This window comes from Neopsephotus bourkii, unplaced genomic scaffold, assembly GCF_033783945.1.
Source record: "Neopsephotus bourkii isolate Nb327-2 ecotype Australia unplaced genomic scaffold, CSIRO-AGI_Nbou_v1 NB_1763, whole genome shotgun sequence".
NCBI lineage: Eukaryota > Metazoa > Chordata > Aves > Psittaciformes > Psittacidae > Neopsephotus > Neopsephotus bourkii.
Window position 1 is genome coordinate 1,265,969 of NW_026902237.1, and position 20,113 is coordinate 1,286,081.

The window sequence follows — 20,113 nt, forward strand, 5'->3', positions numbered from 1 at the left end:
TGCTTCATTCCAGGCAGTTTCCCTCTCCCACTACGGGCTTCTGAGGAGCAGCAGTTGTGATGGGCTCCTGAGGAAGGGATGCCTGCAGGGGCATGCTCTTACTACTGGGAAACTGAAGTTTTTCAACAGGAGCAGCTGAGTATGACAATGGGTGCCACGAGCTTCCCCCAGAACTTGTCTTAATCGCCTTTTACTCACTGTCACTATAAGGACTGGGAATTGTGCCTTCAGCATTTTCCCTGTGAAGGAGAGCTCTGATTTGATCCAAAATTAGCTCTGTTCAACTTGATCTAAAATTCTTAGTCTGGCAGAGTTAATTACTTCCACTGAAAATCCAGGTACCAAGATGCTGAAAACCAGTATTAAGTATGAAGGAACTCACCACACATCATTTTAAACTCCTGATCCTACATCCTTTTCCCACCTCAGGGTCCCAGCAATAACTATACCCCAGCAATACTATGTGATTTTGCAACAAATAGTTCTAAGTCCTTCTTTTAACAATCCCTGGGGTTTGTCACAGCTGCTATTCATTTTTTAATAGCTCTTATGCCGAGAGTGTGCAGAGACTATGACCATCCTGATGGTGCCAGTCCTGGTGCTGACAGGGACTGAGCATGAGGCAGGCAATGCTTTGCACTTCACAGTGTCTGTGTCCATGTCTGTATAAACTGCCTCATTGCTGGCTCTACAGGAATCAGGAGAGAGGCTGAGGGTACTTCTTCAGAACAGGGAGGGGAAGGATGAGTGTACATGCCTGATTAGTTACAGGCAATTAAGCACGTCTAGCTCCCCCTTGCCTCTCATCCCTAACCTCCAGCCAGTGGAACAGCTTGCCTTGCAGAAATCCAGAACAGCCGTCTCCCAGTGCATGAACCCTGTAACCCCTCACCTTCATAACACAAACTCCTTCAGCCCCTGGTCATCGAGGCATTTACACCCACTGTGCACAGGACAGTGAAACACCTCAGGACTGTAAGGACGGAGACCAACCCTTCCCTGCCCACCAGTCCTGCCTCCCATCACAGGGCAACAGCCGCTAATCCGCTCCCTGAGGACTGCTGTGGCTCATCTCGAACCAGAGCAGAGGCGGCTTTCAGAGATACAGGGTAGCAGAAAACTGCTGTCACCCCTGGGCTTCCCTGGCTTCACACTGTTGTGACCCAGGGCATTTCCCCTACAGAAGCATTCTGTCATGACCTAATTTTAAAACTGCTTTTGCTCCAGCACCCGTCCTCCCTGACAGTTTTGTTGATGAAGAGCAGCACAGCCTCAGAAGCTCTCCCATAACTGTCCTGAGTTGGGAAGGATCAGGCTTCTTGTCCCCTTCCTTGTGTCCTCTCCACAGGACTGCCATGTCACCTCCCAGGACCCTGCCATCCTCTCCCTCCTGGGGTTTCCAGTACCATGGCCAAGCTCTCCAGCAGAAGTCTCACCAGGGCTGGGTATCATCCTCACCCATGCTCCCCATCCTGCTGCTTCTGCCACTTCCACCTCCAGAGAACAGGCTCTAGACTGCTCCTGCCAGAGAGGAACACATCCTCTTGCTGTTTAAGGAAAGAGGTGGGTGGGGAGAGAGTCCCTTGAGCTAAGAAGAGAGGCAGAATCTGCAGTCAGAGCTGCAAAGGCAGTTCCTCCCCAGTGCACTTGTCCCTTCCCTGCCACAGCCATGGCCTTCTCCCCACAATATGTTTGACCCTGCTGCATTAGACCCTTCCTACCTGAGACTCACACACCGCCTGGTCCATTAACACTGACAGAAGAAAAGAAAAGGGCTCCAGTGCTCCACTGGCACTGCCCACTGCCTGCTCTGTCCACTGAGCACCTGGGCATGATTTCACATCCCAACATTAGGTCTGTAGAAGGTCTGGAGAAGAGGGTCACGGATCAGCCTCCCCCTGCCACTCCCTGGGCTACTTTCTGCATCAGGAGCCCTCCCTCGTCTGACAGACATTGCCATGCACCGCAGATGATCTTTGTCCCTTTCCAGCTGCCTCTGTTCCTACTACTGCTGAAGCTGTAGTGAGAGCTGGTGAGGACAGGGCTTATTTCATTACACCCTGTACCTCTGCTGAGCAGGGTACAGGTCCATGGATAGAAAAGGCAGAAGAAAAACATCCGTAGGATTAGCCTTACTACAGCATGTGACTGTGTTTGAACATGGTCACACTACAACTGGTTACATCTTAGCTGCAAGTGCAGACAAGAGCAGACCAGGGTCAATTTTAACCAATCTGTTGCCAAGTGTCATCATTTTACCGAAGACTTTGCGATACACAATACTTTCTAATTCCCATGTTCAAGGTTTGGGTTACATGAGAATCTCACCTTGGTCTCTTTTCCAAATACACTTCTTTGTGCCTTCTCTTCGACTCCCTCATACAGCTTCTTGACTCTGTGAACCTCAAAGCTTCAAAACACAGACAGACACCCTCTTCCTCACTGAGATTTTTTATCTCATGACCAAGGGAGCAGCTGGTTTTACAGCAGTTGGACTCGGCAGTACTACGAGCACAGCAATTCAAACACAGACAATAGGTAAACTTCCAAAATGCCTGTTCCTTGCTGGCTCTGACCCAAAAGCCATGTGTAATGCTGTGTCAAATAGCGCAGCAAACACGATAGTGTTCAGATGTGAGAAAATATTGAACTGAAAGCTTTTAGCACACGGAAGAGGGTTAAAAATGAGAGTTTAGGAGCTGAAAACATCCTTACCTTTTTCTGAGGTCTCTCTTCGTGCCCAGCATCTCACGTCATGGCCCAGATCTACCTCATGCAGCCCAAACCTTCTGTCCTGCTCTCTCTGCATGTCTTTTTAGCCATCTGCTCTAAGTTACTTTTGCTCAGAATAAAACTGAGTTTTATTCCAAGTTATGTGCTGTCAATCCAAAGTGTTTAACTACAGGCACAGGGAACATTGGAAACCATTTACATAAAAGGGTACTAGGCTGTTATTTGATACAGGGGTCAAAGTAGAGGATATGGTCTAGATTTGACCAAGACAGAGTTTAAAATCAGTCTGGATAAATGGAGTTTCACTGTGGAGTAGACAGGTTTGGAGGTCAGCTTTTGCAGAAAAATCAGTAGAGAGAGTACTGATCCAACTAGGTGATTCCTGCAAAAAGCAGACTTACTTGTCAAAAACTGAATTGATCTGGCTTGCGCAATGTTAAAACCAAAGAATAAATAATAAACAGCACCTCCATTTGTCACATAGTAAAAAGAACAAAAGTGCACAACGGGGAAAATGTAATTTGGAGAAAAGTCCAATATGGAAAAAAATAAGGCAGAGTTGCACTAGCAAAATAAAACCAACCTGTGATTTATTAGTGACTATTGTGTGCTCTGTGCTGTATTTCTTTATTCAAATAAAGCCCTGCTCAAATTCCTCTGAGATGACTTTTCAGCAACGTTTAGCACATTGCAAGGCAGGGCTTGAGGGTCACGAGTTCAAGAGAGGACTTGTGTTCCTCTGCCCTCCAGCCACCTGATCTGAGCTATAGACATGACTTATTCAGCTGTGTGATGCTGCTGGTGGGAGGGAAGAGTCTGCCTTGTGCATTAGCATCTCCTGTAAATTATCTTAGGAACAAGACTGATATAGCTACAGACTGAAGCAGCATTTCAGCTGTCCTAGGCTGGAGGGAAGCTGCAGCTGATGACAAGAAAGGGAAAGAAGCAAGGAAGAGAGAAAAACGTGATTTTGGAGGGCAGAGTATGATAATCTTAACTGCATTATTTGCACAGTCCAAACAGCAATAAAATACAAACGTGTTGGTATAGCTTTATCTCCTCTGGCTCAAAGCAATGCATAAAAATCTGCTAGGTTTCCCAATGCCACTTTTTTCCCCCCGTTTTATTATTAGCCTGCTACATTTTCTCTGCCTTTAATGGTAAATTGCTTTCCAATCAGCAAGCTGTGACAACGCTAACTAGAGGCAGCAGAGCCCGTACAGTCCAGGACCCTGGCAGACAGCAGCGACTCCCATTCACAGCAGTGACACCTCCGTGTTATTTTCCTTACCTTCCCTGACCCTGTGAGATCAGGGGGCCCTGACCACAGTGCGCAGGCAGTGAAAAAAACACAAATCCTGCTGGTCTTGCAGCTGGGAGAGAAACAACCTCGGGAGCTGGGAAAGGAGCTGTCAGCCTTCATTATTAATATCCAGCTGTTAATATTTAATGTCATAAAACCGCGGCTCCCTCCGCAGCCTAGTCATCAGACATGCAGGGGTCACACCAGCCAAAATCCTTTAGACAGACAATTCAGTGTCCCTGGGCTTCAGCTTCATGCTAGGACTGCTAAAGGTGTTCTGGATGTATTTGAGATGAAATGCTAGAAGCTTTAATAAAGCCTGAGATTAAAAACAAAAAAGGAAAAAGGGGGGGGGAAGATGTGGTTATATTCCTGCCTTCCCAGCCAGCTCTGCTCTTCAGTGATGACCCCATTCACCAAACCAAAGGGCACCTGAAGCTGGCAAAAAATAAACAGCACTGGCCAAAAGCAGGAGTGAGTTAGCACGCACATCACCCACCACTGCAGCCAAATCTGTACATCCAAATCACTGCCCTAGGCTTGGTGTCCTGGCACAGAACAAAGGTTTGAACACAAGGTAAAGAGAGGGCCAGGATTTAAATCCTTTAGACTACTGAAGCCAGATGATGCTACATTGGGAAAAAGACCGTCTAGTCCACCCCAGTCTGTATTCCCGAGCATTGTGGCACACACTGGAGAGAGCAAGGCAAAGCACGCCAGGAAATGCTGTTGAATGTCTGATCTGAAGGGACGGAGAGAGGGCTTCTATCGCAGAGGGCAGGCAAGGGATGCTTTGGTGGCTATTTTCAGAGCCTCCATCCGCACAGCTCCACGGAAGGGTCAAACACCATTGCTGCTGGCAGGCGGTTTGCTCTCAGCGGGATCGGGAGCGCGTCACCTCTGCTGGCACGGAGCCGCAGCTCCTGCTCCCCCGTGCAACCGCGGGCTCTCCCTGCTAGCGGTTCCGCCTGCTCTGCCAGCGCTGCCACTAACGCTGCCTCGCAGTATTAATTTTTAAAGACTCCTTCCTCCTCCCGGGCATGGATTCAGAGACAGCTCCAGAAGCCCACACGCACGTACCCGCGCAGCGCAGCAGCCAAACATGGCAAGCGAGATCTTAAGGGGAAACGGGGGAATAAAAAGCACAGCCAGAATGGTTTTGGCACACAACGCAAAGTTAAGCATGGCACCCTATGGTACATCTGCTATTCCTTGGCCTGCCCTGGTTCTTCTGTTTCTACCTGTAAGCTCAAGATTGATTTCTTTATTTTCCCTTTTTGCAGAGCGGTGTAGTCAGAGGGGCTGGAGCACCCCAGGCAACAAAGAAACATAAGTAATGAGAATCCTTCAAGTATGTTAGTCCACATGACATGAAGACAGCTGAGACGGTCCACAAAGAATCAGTCAGATCCAGCAGAGCTCATTAGCTCTGGCTTGGGGCTGCTTCTGCTAAACCTGGGGTAGCACCAGCTCCCAGGTGTCTCTGAGCTGCAATCTGGGCTCCAAGCCACTGCATCAGCCCAGCATCGGCCTTTGCTGGCACTGTGGCTCAATATAGCACAGCCCCTCAGCTTAGGTGAAGTGCTGCAGAACACTGCAGAGCATAATGCAGAAGTGCATAAGTGGTTCTTCAGGAAAAAACCTAGATGCAGCAGTGCCCATACTGAGATGGAGCTATTAAACCTGGATGGACTTTATGCAGTGCCCTCAGGTGCCTCTATTCTCCAGCCCCAACTTGTGTTTTCAGGAACCCAGGGCAGAGACACCCCAATGGCCTTGCCATCTCAGGTTTGCAGGGATTTAGTGCAGACTCAGCACTCTGGAGACACATGGGATCCAGGCCGTTTTGGTCCGGAAGCAGGTAACTGTGTCCCCACAGCACTCTGTCAGAGTCCAGCTCAGGCTGTTAGGCACAAGGGCAGTGCCAGCTTTTAACCCTTGTTATGAATAATCTACAACCCAATTAAACTGCCTACAGACGGCGAACAACTGACTGCAAGTAGATACGAAAACAGGGTGATAATGACTGTAGTGGTCAGATATGACAAGCAGGATCAGGCAAACCTCCCCTTCCACCACACTCAGCCATGGTAAAAGTATTTACAGAGAGCGTCTCCATGTCTATGGATAACAGTAACTTTGGACAACTTCTGCAAACTGGGACAACAAGTGAGCTCCAGCAGTTAATTATAGTAAATATTTACATAACAGCTGGGCCCTTCAAATTTAGAAGGAATAGTCAATGCAAGGACATGCCCTTTAACCATCCCATTTTATTACACAAACCACGAGGGAGCCCAGCACACTAAGATTTGCAAATGAAGTGTTTGATATTGGCTGAGACATTAAACTACTTACCCAGTGCTATAAAATGCATAGGTACAGTACATCATTCTTTTTGCAGAAATTTAAACTCCATTTACTTTAGTTAGCACTTCCTCTGCACTTAATGTCGTGTGTGCTGCAAAGAAACCCAGTACCTAACCCTGAATAGACCTGGAGCCACTGCTTAGCAGTCTGACTGAAAATAAAACTGTTTTCCCCTTTGCTGTTACTAAATTTGGCGTCACTTATGTAGATTCTATTGATGTGTCTAATCTACTTAACGTCCTCGATGTTCTCCTATTAGCTGGTTGCTTGGGAATTTGCCTTAGACGAAGGATTCTGCTTCTGTGCCCCATCCCCTCCTCACTCCACAGATGCACTGTGCAATTAAACCAGGTCCCGCAAATGGGTTATTATTTTATCATCCAAAATGAGTCTTGTAATAGCAAATGCTGTGGATGCTGGGACTGAAGGTGACACATGTTTTCCACCAAGACACTGTTTTTAAAGGATCACTGTCTAAGTTTGGGAATCCAGTGGAGTCACAAGCACCCTCAACTGGCAGGATTCAGATGAACCTTGGATAAGGTGAACTACACCAGGAGCAAGATGAAACACTGGTGACTCTCAGTTGTGAGGAGACACCAATTGTCGCCAATGGATGGAGTGACTCCAGAAATACATAAAGACAAAGCACAGTGAGTTGATCATCAGTGTGAAAGAAAAAGAGGTGGAATGAAGCACAAAAAATCCCAGAAGACATTTCCTTTTCTCCACTACAAAAAAAAAAATTGCATTCCCAGCTGCACAAATCAAATACAAGAAAAGGTTGCCCATGGTTGTGTTAAACATAGTTTTAGGTGGTCCATAAAAGAGCTCTTCTTACTGAAATGTTATCCCAGGTAGTATTTACTGCTCTACAACTTCCTTTCTAGAGGATTTTTGTGTTACCTTGGGGAGGAAAATGCTGAAAGGTATCATAAGTCAAGGTGCCAAAGAGTGCAGTGTAAAATTAGCTAAGAAGAGAGCATGAAGCAGCCCAAGAAATGGTGCAGTTTAGCCAAGGGACAACCACTGCAAAATTAGGAACCCAAAGCAGTTACTGAATGGGGGTTTTGCATGCATCAGAAACTTTCTGCCAGGCTGGCTGATTTATGTTACTGAGAAGGAGCAGAGGAACCCTGCCCCCTGAGCTTGTTCATAACATTATGGGGTAGGCTAAGAGGGTTACTCAATATTATTACTGCCATTGCTGTTGTTTATTTATTAATGCATGTGTATCAGAGGCCATAGCTGATCCTGGGAGTCTTGCTGTGCTACATACACAGGATGCAGAGCAAGGAAGAGTCCAAGAGCTCTCCAGGTGCTCCCTTTCCCCAGAAGCAGAGTAAGTTCCCAAAGCTGTCCCCAGGGACACAGATCCCCTTTGCACTGCCATGCTAGCCCCTTATTATTTCCCAGCATGAATATGTTTTATAGAGAAATAAAGTCTGCAATTCCAAAAAGGGAGTGCTTTCACACACCCGCTTCTCATCTGTAAAGGCCCATGATTTGGCATCTCCGGTTAGAGTATGAAATTATGACACCAGAATTGACTTTAGGAGTTTCTGATGCTTCCTTGGATGATTGCTCCTATAACTTATAGAGACAGGGGAACGTTTGTATTCTACTGAGCACATAAATTAATATCCATACATGAAAACGATGTGGAGAGAGCAGGACTGGGGCAGGGATGAGTTTCCTACAGTGTGTAACACCAAAGCAGGGCTTCCCAGCAGCAGTTTCTATTGTATTTGGAGTGTTGTGGTGAGAGCCTGCAAGTGTAATGAAGTAAAATAAAACATTTTATACTTGACTTTTTAAGGCAGCTGAGAAATTTACTGTCTTTTCCATCATCACACCATTTTGTGGGGGGAGGGAAGTACTACAAAATAAATACAGAATTTGATTCATATTTTCACATGTGCTCTCTATACTTTATACCATAAGCAGGGCAGGTTGTTTTGCAGGCTAAAGAACAGACGTAAAGGTATCAGAGTCTGGCTTTATAATGCATAAGATGTTAGGTTCTACAGTTAGTGCTTGCTAAAAGCTTTATTTTAGTCTGTCATGGCAGAGATGAAATTATTTGTTTTTTTTCCTTCCCTACAATTCTAACACCATATTCTGCTTGTGAAAAATAAATTAGAGCAAAATAGGCCACAGAATACCCCATCCCCTTCACAACCCGTGAATCTCAAAGCTTGTTAAATCCATGTCAGCAAAGCTTTAAAAGCAGAGGAGGTGAAAACCTTAGCTCCACTGAAGTCAATGGGAAGCTCTCAATGAGGGACAGGCAACAGGGGAGCTAGATTTCACCACATCCCCTGGCACTACCTTACATTAGAAACAGCAAACAGGACGTTCTTGTTTCTCTCACCTCTGACCCAAGTCTTTTTAGAATTTAAAATATAATCTTATAGGTGCATCATCAAAGAGTTGGAGACACAAATGAAACCTTAGTCTTCTCCTGGCCCTACGCACTGGTGAAACTGTAATGCTGCATGAGCAGTGACAGCAGGTAAGATGCTCCCATCAGTACTAGATGGGAGCCTGCTGGATGCCACTGCTGTTAGGAGCAAGGGCAGAGCTACATGACATGCACTGGTGGCTGGACCAGATGGAGGCTTTGGACTCCACTGCAACATTCAAGTTCTCCCCAGAGCTGATGGCAAAGTCATATGCCAGTTTGTTAGTCTGGAGAGCTCAAAGTGATCCTGAGAGAAGCCATTATTCCACATAAATCGTCTGGAGCTGATGGATGGCAGGAGCCTCAACTATAAAAATCTCAGCCAGAAACATGATAAATAGTTGCATCCTGTTAAAAATAGGCAGTGGAACAGCAGTCACATACATTGGCTGAGTAGGAATGCCAGTCAATGACTGAACTGCCAAGGCATTTTGGCGCTCAGCTTCAGAACAGGATTTCAGGCTATTCTTGAAAGTGAACAACGTCTGTAGTAACCTGGTTTTCAGTCCACATTGAATTTCCTCTGGATACCTTAGGAGCTGGCAGAAGCAAGGCCAGAGTAATGTTTTGGTTGACTCTGGTTCTTATATATAGCTGGCACTGAAGCCAGCTTCTCCTGGCCAAAACCAAGATTTTCCCTGTGAGCATAATTTCAATTTGTTTGCTTTACCACCAAATCCTTATTTTGTGTAAAGTACTCAAGGAGAAAAGTTGCCTCCATGGCTCCTCCACTAGCGTTTCTGCATTTACTGTAGCAGTAGTGCATCTGCATGGCGCCTGCTGCGTTGGAGGCCCAGACTGCCATAGCACAGGTAATAAACAAATATTACTGTGAGCTTTCTGGAGCCATTCTCTTCCTCATAAGAATTTGTATAAAACACCAATCACTAAGATTACAGACAGAACATCAAAACGTTTTTAAAAAGATCTATCAACACTTAAAACTACAAACTAAGTACTTTGGTCACATTTGGTTTGCTCTATATACAGAGGAACTAAGGAAACTTTCCAAATTTGTGTCATATACCCCAAAACTTCCTCCCTATGATACTTAAGCCTGTATCTCACCATGAAATTTCCATTGTATCACCCCAAATCTCTCAGAAGCCCATAGTCTACAGCCTACTATGGCTTCAGGTCTCTTCCATGTTCCTTAAATACCCAAACTAGGTCATCTTTTCATATCTGCAGTGCCCTCCTCCTGTCCTCTGTGACTCCTACCATGCCCACATATGCCCTCACACCACTCTTCCAACTTTTCAGCTTGGCAAGAGACAGCACATGCTGTGAATCAACCAGAAATATGTAGGTTTGGACTGGGGAGCTGCCAGATGCCAAAGAGTATGGGTAGCATCTTTTCTCCAGCTTTTCTTTGGTGGACGTTCTAATTGTAGTCTTTCTGCTCTAAGTACTGCCATCAGCACTGCCCTCTGCCAAATTTGATTCCGTGCTGACCAGTGGAGCTCAAAAGCTCATAGTTGGGGACTAACAGATAAACAGAGTGTTCATGTAACTTTTGTGGCCCTAGGAAATGAGCCTGAAAACAGGAATATTAACTATGTGCTGTTAGCATGTTTACAGATAACTTTCTTGCTAATGTTCTTATTGAACTTCCCTCTGAGACTCTGAACAACTCAATGCTAAGCACTGTATAAACAGAAGTAAGGCATGGTCTCTACTCCAGTTAAGACAAGTGAAGTATGAAGAGCTATACTGTTCAGCTATTAAAAATAGTGACTCTTGCATATATGAGAGGGAGGAATAAATTGCACAGAAGCATGGCACGCAAACACAAGGACAGCTTCAGGCCAGCTTCGTCCATATCTGATCAGCTGAAAATAAAGATAGATCCAAACTTGTCCTATCTGAACCCCGCCTTGAAAATATACATAGCTTGGAAAAGGCATTCACAACAGCTCAAATGATAAATACAAAGCCCCATCCACTAGTCAAGAGGAAATGCTAACAAAAGGGATACTTAAAACACATTCCTTGTGGGGCATCAACCTCCCAACTTCAGAGTGGTGACATAAGCATTTCCACTCTAGAGACTCACCGCTCCACTCCACTGTTCTGTCATTAACCATCCAGCATATTTTCCTCAATAGCCATAGGTTCAGGACACCCATTGGCAGGAGGGATACCTGTCTCAAAACTCCACTTGGCCCAGACTTGAAACTCCATGGGTACAGCCTCTCCTCATGATGCTGTTTCACGTTTCCTTGGAGCAGAGACTGGCGTCTTACTCAGCTATATCTCAGGGAAATGCCTTAGCCACAAGATCACAGAGTTAGCAACCATATTAGCTCCCATATTTCATCAGTCTATTCAGTCATGATGGGCTTTGACTGGGATAGCCAACAGCTTGATGGTCAGGACACTTTGCTGGGATAAGCACTTGGATCTGCCCAAATTGGGCAGGGTGAGGCTCTGAAAACAGGTTTTATATTTGTCAAGAGATTGCTCTAACCAATGGATGATAGGTGGAACTCACCCACAAGCTCAGGAAGTAGCTAAGTGGGGAACAGGGACCTCTCCGCATACCTAACTAGATGCCTGAACGCCTTAGCTGATTTTAAAACTTTGCTACGTACATGAATCAAATCAGATCAGAGCTGTCCTTCCTGAAGGCTCTGCAGATAAGCAGGAAACTCAGCCATCGCCTTTCTCTTCCTTGCTGTACCAAGAAGGAGTTACGCAACTTTAAACTGTACTGATGAGGGTGTACAAAAAAGACCAAGCCCTTCCTGCAAAGTGTCACTTTGCCATCTCATGAGGCCCTAGCATGCATGCTTGGCTCAGTGTCAAGCCCCTAAAAGAGCTCGGGTCAGTTACAAACGTCAACAAATCATGACTTGAGAACTAGGATTCCTGGTTCACAAAGTACTGCCATGATGCCATCCAACGAGTAGCTAGAAGTTAGCTACACACATTGCAATGAAAATGGACATGCAAAGGTGCTCCTCACTGATTAATATGGTTCGAGTTTGGGGTTTTGGGGTTTTCTATAAGAGAAGAGGTTTTGGGTGGGTATTAATGACTTCGCAGTGAAGTATCACGAAAGCAAGTCAAATAGAGAAGCAGTAAGGACTTCAGCTATAGCATCTCTTGTCTCGAATCTCAGCTTTCCTGCGATTACCTTTATCAGTAGGAAAATCTGCACTTACTTGTTTCTGGAAGTTAAAATTGAAGTCATTATGGCTTGCATGGTATGTTTGCTATTATGAAGCTGCAAACAGAGCTGCAGAACGGGCATTTAGTGGGAAATATTGTCAGCTGGCAGTCTCGGGCACTTGAGTACCCTCCATAACATGCATAACGGAATCAATTTAAACCTACTGAAATGGACATTGTCTGATAAAGTAATTCCTCTTTGAACACAAGATGGCAGCCTTAAATAAATGCAACCCCGCACAGCTTTTAATCTTACACATCATTAAATTCCTAATTTACACATTATGTTTTCATGGGCCAACCCATAACTCATTAGTGTTGAACTCATGAGTTGTAAAGACCAACACACGAGACAAATGCTGGTTTCTTTATCCGCTTTTCTTTGGGTGGCAGTTGTCTTTCAATTTGCCACAGAGCCAAACTTCAAATTCAATGTTAAGAAAGCTTTCTGATCTTGTGTGCTTTGTACACCCTCTACCCCAAAGAAAAACCTCTGTGATTACTGCTCTGTACCCGCAGATTTTACTGACAGAGGGTGGAGTAGGGAATGGGGAATACCAAGGTTTTTTTCCTTGTTCAAGGTACTGGAGTTCCTTGGAAGATATATCCTTCTGAGGGAGGATTTCAAACAGGCCTTGAAGTCAAAAGCAAAACGGACTACAAAAAGCACAGGGGTTTGAGCTGGTCTTCCCACTTTTCCACAAAACTTAACACACAAAATGATGTTTTGATCTCCTGCCTTTCCATTCTCTTGTCTGGGTGTTGCCTGAAAGAAGACAAGTCACGAACGCTATCTGAAGAGGAGGGGCTCCATAGTGCCTCAGTACCACGACACTAGAAATAGCTGTACCAGGATGGGTAGTACCAGAATGGGTAACAATGGCAAGAGAAAGGCTACAATCACTTTCTCTGCCTTCATGGGTCAAAAAATGTTAAGCATAGAAGTCTTTGCAAGAAACCTGGGACTGCTGCCTCAATATTGCTCCAGTATGTTGCATATTGGAGCAGGTCAGGCCAAGGGCCCTTTCAAACCAGCTCCTGGTTTCGATTTCCCTATGCAGGCAGTGGCAGCGGGAAGTGTGAGTCACTATGTGGGGCCACAGAACGCAGAGCTGCTGCAAGGCTTGAGGCTAAGCTTGTTCTTCCTGGGCTGGGCTGCAGTGTATCATGGCCACAGGGTCATCAGTCTGCAAGAGCTGCTACTTTGACCAAGATAATGTCCAGCAGCCAAGGGCTCTGTGTGCCCTGCAGGAACTGGGTTGAGGTTCACAGATGGCCAGGAATACTGCTCATGACAAGCAGAAGTTCAAGGTCATCCCTTGCCACCACAACTGAGAAAATGATGGGGAATGTCAGCACTCCTCAGGGGAATGTTATGCTCTGCTATTGCCCAAGAAAAGCACAAACTTAAGACCAAGTAACAGAGTGATGAGGAGAGAGGAGCAATATTCCCACCTCAAGTGTAAACAGTTGCAGGTTCTCCTTCCCATTCTCCAGTAAGCCAAGTGGATGCCATCTGCAACACCAGCGGAATAAATCTTGATGAAGGTTCCCATCTATTCTCTTGCTAGTCTTGTCCCCAGCAGCTTGCAGTGTTTGCACCACTGGACAGCTTACAGAACCTTCAACCCTTTTGGAGAATGACAGTGCTGACACAAGTCATCTGCTCAGTATCCCCCTACATCTAACTTCTTATTCTTATAGGATGGACGTCTCCACCCTCACCCATTCCCTTTTTCTATTTGTTTTGTTTCATAAGTATTTATTTTTATCCAGGTTTCTTCATCCCTCGTTTTCTTTTAGTGGAGGATAACATTAAGTTTTGTTCATGAGGAGCTAATGACCATCTAAAGGGAGAAAGTCAGTAGAAAAAGATATAACAACCAGGAAAAGTATCTATCTTTCTGCTTATACAACTTTCCCAGTGGAACCTTCTAATGTGCTTGTAGATGATGAGGGACAGTCAGTGTGTAGCAGTGGGGGAATGCTCCTGTGTGGCAGATAAAGGGACTGTGTGTCTTCACAGAGAGTAAACCACATGGGGAAGAAGGTGGGCTTGTGATGTACAACTGAACATCATCATTAATAGGTTTTGCTTTAATCTCTGCCACAGATTTTCAGTATGACTTAAGATCACACTGGGCTTCTCTATGCCTTTAGTTTACTCCTAGGGGAAAAGGGTCTACACATTGAGACTTGGAGACCCAAGCTGCATTCTGTCTTCCTCCAAATCTTCCTCTCCAGAGGTGTAATGCAACCCCCAGCAACATCTATGAAACCTCGTAAGGACGTCATTTTGAAACAATGGATTGCACAAGCATACTGGGAAAGTATGGATTCCTTTAGTGGTTAAGGGCAGCAGGAGGCCCTAGAAGATTTAGGTTCCATTCTAAGCTCTGCCCGATGGTTTGAACAAATTGGTCAGTCTTTCCAACTTTCCAGTTCCCCTTTTATAAACAGGGAACAGCATTTAACGGGGATGGCACTAATTCGCTCAACATGAAGGAGGTGAGGGTTGTATTCCTAGATGCGTAACAGCGAGCATTCCCCTTGGCTTGCCAGCTCCCCTAGAGTCCTGCCAGCAATGGGACACGGCCTCCAGAGGTGGCAATTACAGCACCTCCAAATATTGCAGCGATGCGTGGCACAGGGCACGGCACCCCTCCTTGGCAGGGCGCCTCTCCAAACAGGGCTGAGCCGCACAGCAACTGCTCCAGGGTGAGGCAGTGCCCTTGCAGGCAGCCCAACCCTGCCCAGGCAGCTCTGGGTGGCCAGCAGGCTCAGCACCCACTGCCTCTGCTGCCCTCAGCACGGTGGGGGGGCTCGGTGCCACCTGGACCAGCCCATGTCCTGCCTGCTTGCACCTTGCCTCTGCCCCACAGACCCTGCCTGCCCTGCCCAGGCTGCCACCCTGCCTGCTCACACTGCCCTGCTGCCCATGCCCTGCCTGTGGCACTGCTTACCCTGACAGTGCTGCTCCCCCATAGCCTTTTGTTCCCCCAACCCCTCTAGTGCCCCCACTTCTGCACCCCTTTTCCATCACCTACAGCCGCTCTGCAGCCTTCTGTGTGCCTCCTTTTCCTCATATGCAGCCTCTTACCACACACAGGGCTCAGACAATCCTTTACAGGAGGGCCAGCCGCTGGAAGCCTCGCCAGGATATAAACGAGACATACCCTTCAGCTACACACTGCCAAAGACAGCACCTCACACTGTGCAAAGGGTTCCCTCTCTTTTGACCTCCTTTGCATACAAGGATTACTCCACACCCTACATATACCCCTTTGCTGAAGAATATAGCCACAGACAGCTGAAGCGTTGCACACACCTGTAGATCCAGAAGCACAAACAGGTACATATAATCTATCTCTTACAGGCAGGAGACTGAGTGGGAAAACAGCAAGGCAGTGGGATCAGACCATTAGTGAAGGGAGGTCTAAAAACCCCGTCAGGAACCAGCATGCTACCTTTTAGGAAATTTTATTTCCACTCTCGCAACTGCATTCACCTCAGTCACAGGCCAGCACATTTATACACAGTGTCACAAGGTCTTCAGCTGCACTCACCGCTTGCCCATACCCTGCTGACCTTTGCCATCCAGGCTGTTCTCAAACACTGCTATAATGGACAAATGCTATGGCAGAAACAAATGCTCTGAATCAAATGCATCCCTCCACCCGTCACGCTCCAAGTATGCAAACACGCAAGTGCTGGCTCCAGGGTTGTGCTGCGTTACCTCCCAAGCACTCCCTACCTAATTCTGTACCAGCGTACTTTACAGACAGTACATACTTCTGTAAGTATCCCTAATACAGCCCCTACACTTCCACAGGAGTGACTTCCCAAACTCTCTCTGCAACTCAGGTACAATGAGTACATCCACACATCCCATACGGATTTCCACTCTATCCAAGTCAATAGCGTTCTACTGGCAGGGCAAGTTACACTGTGGTTGCCAAACCAGGAAACAGACCCCTTAGATCTTCATTAAAGGTAGGTGCAGCCTGCTCAGAATGGAGACTCGGACTGCTTAGGGCTTTATTCAGCTTATGCATTTGTCCACTTGTGTTTAACGAATTAACAACAACAAAAAAAAGAGTGTAATGTTTATTTCTATTTTTGCTGCAAAACCTACATCAGGAGCCCACTGTGTCTGATTCTGTATGAGAACAGATCAAGAGCTGAACCTCACACCGGACATAATACATGCTAAATAAGCAAGAAGACACGACAACCAGGAAGTACTAGAGATGGTGGCATTATGTCACGCAGACCTGTTCTGTCCTCTCCTCCTGAATTACCACACACATCTACTTTCAAAATCTCTTATCATTCTTAAGAGTGCAGTGGGCTGCTTTAGGCCTTCCTGTACTTTGGATGCTAGAAAAAACAGGGTTTTTTTTCTCTCTGACACATCAGTGGCATAATCAGCTCTGCCTTGGTTTTCTGCGGCTTCCATCTTCAGTTTCTGGCCATGAGTAGTGCCTTCGGTGAGATTCCACCTCACTTTATGCCCTTTCCGTCGTCACAAGGTCAGGTCCTTGTCCTTGTGACAAGGTCTCTACTTCCTTGCAAGTAACCTGCTGTGGTCAAGGTTGTTTTCCTTGACCTGGTTTATTGCCTTTTAAATGTTTTAGTGTTTTCACTGTTTCTCAGGTTGAGCACAGGATGTTTGTTGCGCTGGTAAGAGGTTAATACTGTGAAGCCTAGGGAGTGATATATGGATGGTTCATGCTTTCTTTTGGATTTAATTTTTCATCCTCTTGTGCTCTGTGGTGAAGGGAGAGTTTGCTGCTTGCCTAGGGAGACACCTGACATTTAGACTTCATCTTCTGTAAGAGCTTGGGCCAAAATTCTCTTCTCCGACTTTGGGAGTGGCAGAAAAGGACACACAATGGAAGTGAAAGAGAAGACATGGAGGGGTTTGTGCCCTTCGCATCCCAGGCTGCAGTAAGGAGCCGCACAGCCCCCTGACAAAAATCAATTGATCCAATATAAAGGGAGCTTTCATTCTCCAGACACTTTGCAGTTTACTCAGCAGAAAATCCTTGTTCCTACAGTATTCCTGGGCCTTGTGGTAGAGGAGAAGAAGAGTAACTTGGGCTATGGTGTTCTGCTACAGTGTCCTAACCAGGGGAGTGCCCTGCTTTCACTGCTTCTGCGCACCCACGCAGAATACAAGGGCTGAAGAAAAGGGGAAGAATCTTCTCCTGGAATACACTGTGCTCAGGTTCAAAGTACTGAAATGGAAATGCTCAGGGTTTCCTTTCTTCTTTTCTCACTTTCTTTTCTTTTTTCTGGCTGAGACCTAATTTTGCATTGTCCTAACCTTGTTTGGCTGCCCCTGCCCCTGGCTGTAGCTCATGTCCTGAGCCAGGAATGGTGATTTAACAGAGACAGATCTGAAAGGAGCAGAAAGAACAGGGATAGAAGACCTTCCTGAAGATAACCCTCCAGGGTAAAATAGATAGGTGTGTGAATCTTCCTATCTCCAAGGGCACCGGCAGGCAATGATCACTCCTTCCAGAGAACTTGCTTTCCAAGAACTCAGCACACTTGGTTTTCAGAAACTCTCCCTTTAGCTACTTACAGCTGGTTTACTAGATGGGGCTAACTCCAAGCGATGCTATAGATATAGCTCATCTTCTCACAGCTCTTCATTCCTTACTTTCTCCACTCTGACCAGCCACAGCAGTGGAGGACAGTTCTGAAGGAGAGGGCAGCTCTGTGGTCACATATGAATGGTTGATCATGGGTCAGAGATGCCAGGAGAAGTTTCTTCTGTGAATGAAAGGTGGAAAGTTTGTGCTCCCCACTTGTAAGAAACATCCACCATGGGAGGGTATTTTGTACTGCCTGTGCCCATGGCCGCACCTTCCCAATATTCAGACATCTGAGCTGCAGTGACTGATGGTCCATTAATACCTGCTGTACTGCGCTCAGCTCTGGGGACCCCAACACAAGAGGGATGTGGACCTGCTCAAGCAGCTCCAGAGGAGGGCCATGGAGACGTTCTGAGGACTGAAGCACCTCTCGTATGAAGACAGGCTGAGAGAGCTGGGCATGTTCACCCTGGAGAAGAGAAGGCTCTGGGGACACATTATTGCAGCCTCCTGGTACCTAAAGGGGGCCTACAAGAAATGGGAAGAGGTGCTTTTTAAAAGGGCAAGTAGAGACAGGACAAGGGGGAATGGCTTTGAACTGACAGAGAGGACATTTGGGTTAGATATTAGAAGAAATTCTTCACTATGAGGGTAGTGAGGCACTGGAACAGGTTGCCCAGAGAAGCTGTGGCTGCCCCATCCGTGTCAGTTTTCAAGCCCAGGTTGGAAGGGGCTTTGAGCAACCTGGTTTAGTGGAAGGTGTCCCTGACCATGGCAGGGGGATTGGAACTTCATGATCTTTAAGGTCTCTTCTAACCCAAACTACCCTGATTCCATGATTGATAGCCAAAAAGCCTCCTTGACACAGTTGCTAAAAGAGGTGTAAACTTTCTGTAAGTGACACTGTTCTATAGCTGATGGAATAAATGCTGCTTTGCTCTTTTCCCAATTTTAGATAAGGATTTTGTGTCTTCCTTGATGTGCTCATGTGATAAAGGTTCAGTATGGATGTGTTCTGTGGCTGCCACTGCTGGCCTCCCTGTGGCTAATAGTAACTGCTTGCAGAACAGTAGGTGAAGATCTTTTGCATTTATCTTCATCAAGTGTGACAGGCTGCAAAACTTAGACCTGCAACTTTTACACCTATGCAGGAAGCACAGAGTCATGATCTGTCCCATTCTTTTTATCACAAACGTCTCACGCAGGTTGTGTTTATGAGATGGATTCTTCATAGCACAGAAAGGCTGGTGAGCTTTCTTTGTCATGCTGTGAAAGGAGGCCTGAATGTCCTTGGTCTGATAGAATTTAGAGTGTGTTTAATTTCCATGTCACTGAAATAAAATAGTATTTGTTTTAGAGATTTTGTGAAATACTGTTGTTGTTTTCTAGGCTGACCTTTAGAGGCTCTGTATTGCTGTGGCAGTATGTTGCTATGGGGATCACCTCACATGGGTGAGAGCACAAACCAGTACATAAAGATACACCGGGTGCTTTATGCTGCACCTATTCAATAGTGTTGTACAATTGGAAATTGCTCCCAGAAATCTAGTAGGCTGGCTCATAAACACATAGGGAGTGCTCACTTCAACTTACATCTTTTTTCCCTATATTTTCTTGTATTGTTTAGCGAGGGTAACTTTTTTGTAAGTTAGTTACCTATTTTCAGTGGGGATATATGCTTTGCTTTCATAGAATCATAGAATCATAGAATAGAATCATAGAATAGTTAGGGTTGGAAAGTACCTTAAGATCATTTAGTTCCAACCCCCGTGCCATGGGCAGGGACACCTCACACTAAACCATGTCACCCAACGCTCTGTCCAACCTAGCCTTGAACACCCCCAGGGGTATATCTTCTCTACACAGCTTTCAGCAAACCAAGGACCAGTCCTGGAGGAGTCAGATTAAGTCAAGGGTTTAAGATATACATATCTATAATGTAATTAAATACGTTCTTTTTTTTTTTTTTCCTTGTTTTGTATTTTAACATCACCTGTAAGGTTAAAGCATATTGGTGGTTAACTCCTCCTGGAGAAATCCATATACTTTGAATACAGAAATACTTTGCTGTTGGACAGATGGCTGAAAGGCAATGATTAATCTACTAACCTTGGATTTAGGAGATATGGATTTGACTCCCTGCTTGCTGCAGATTTTCCATGTGACACTGATGCATAAATATCCCAGAATATGGCCACTAGCCTCTGTGTTTGAGTTCATGGACTGTAAAATAGCATCACCCTGTCTCTCAGGACAAGGTGAGAAGAATGAAGGCACATGTCCTCAGCTGGATAATCCCAGATTCTTTACAAGGGAGGATGCAGGCCCACAGCAGCTGGCTCAGAACACGACTGGGAGAGAATGTGAAGTGTGCGTAGGACAGAAGGTGATAGCAAAATATTTTGTTAAAGTTTTGGGGTGCTGTAGACATAAAGTAGAAGCCAAAGCTGTTGGATGTTGTGGGGA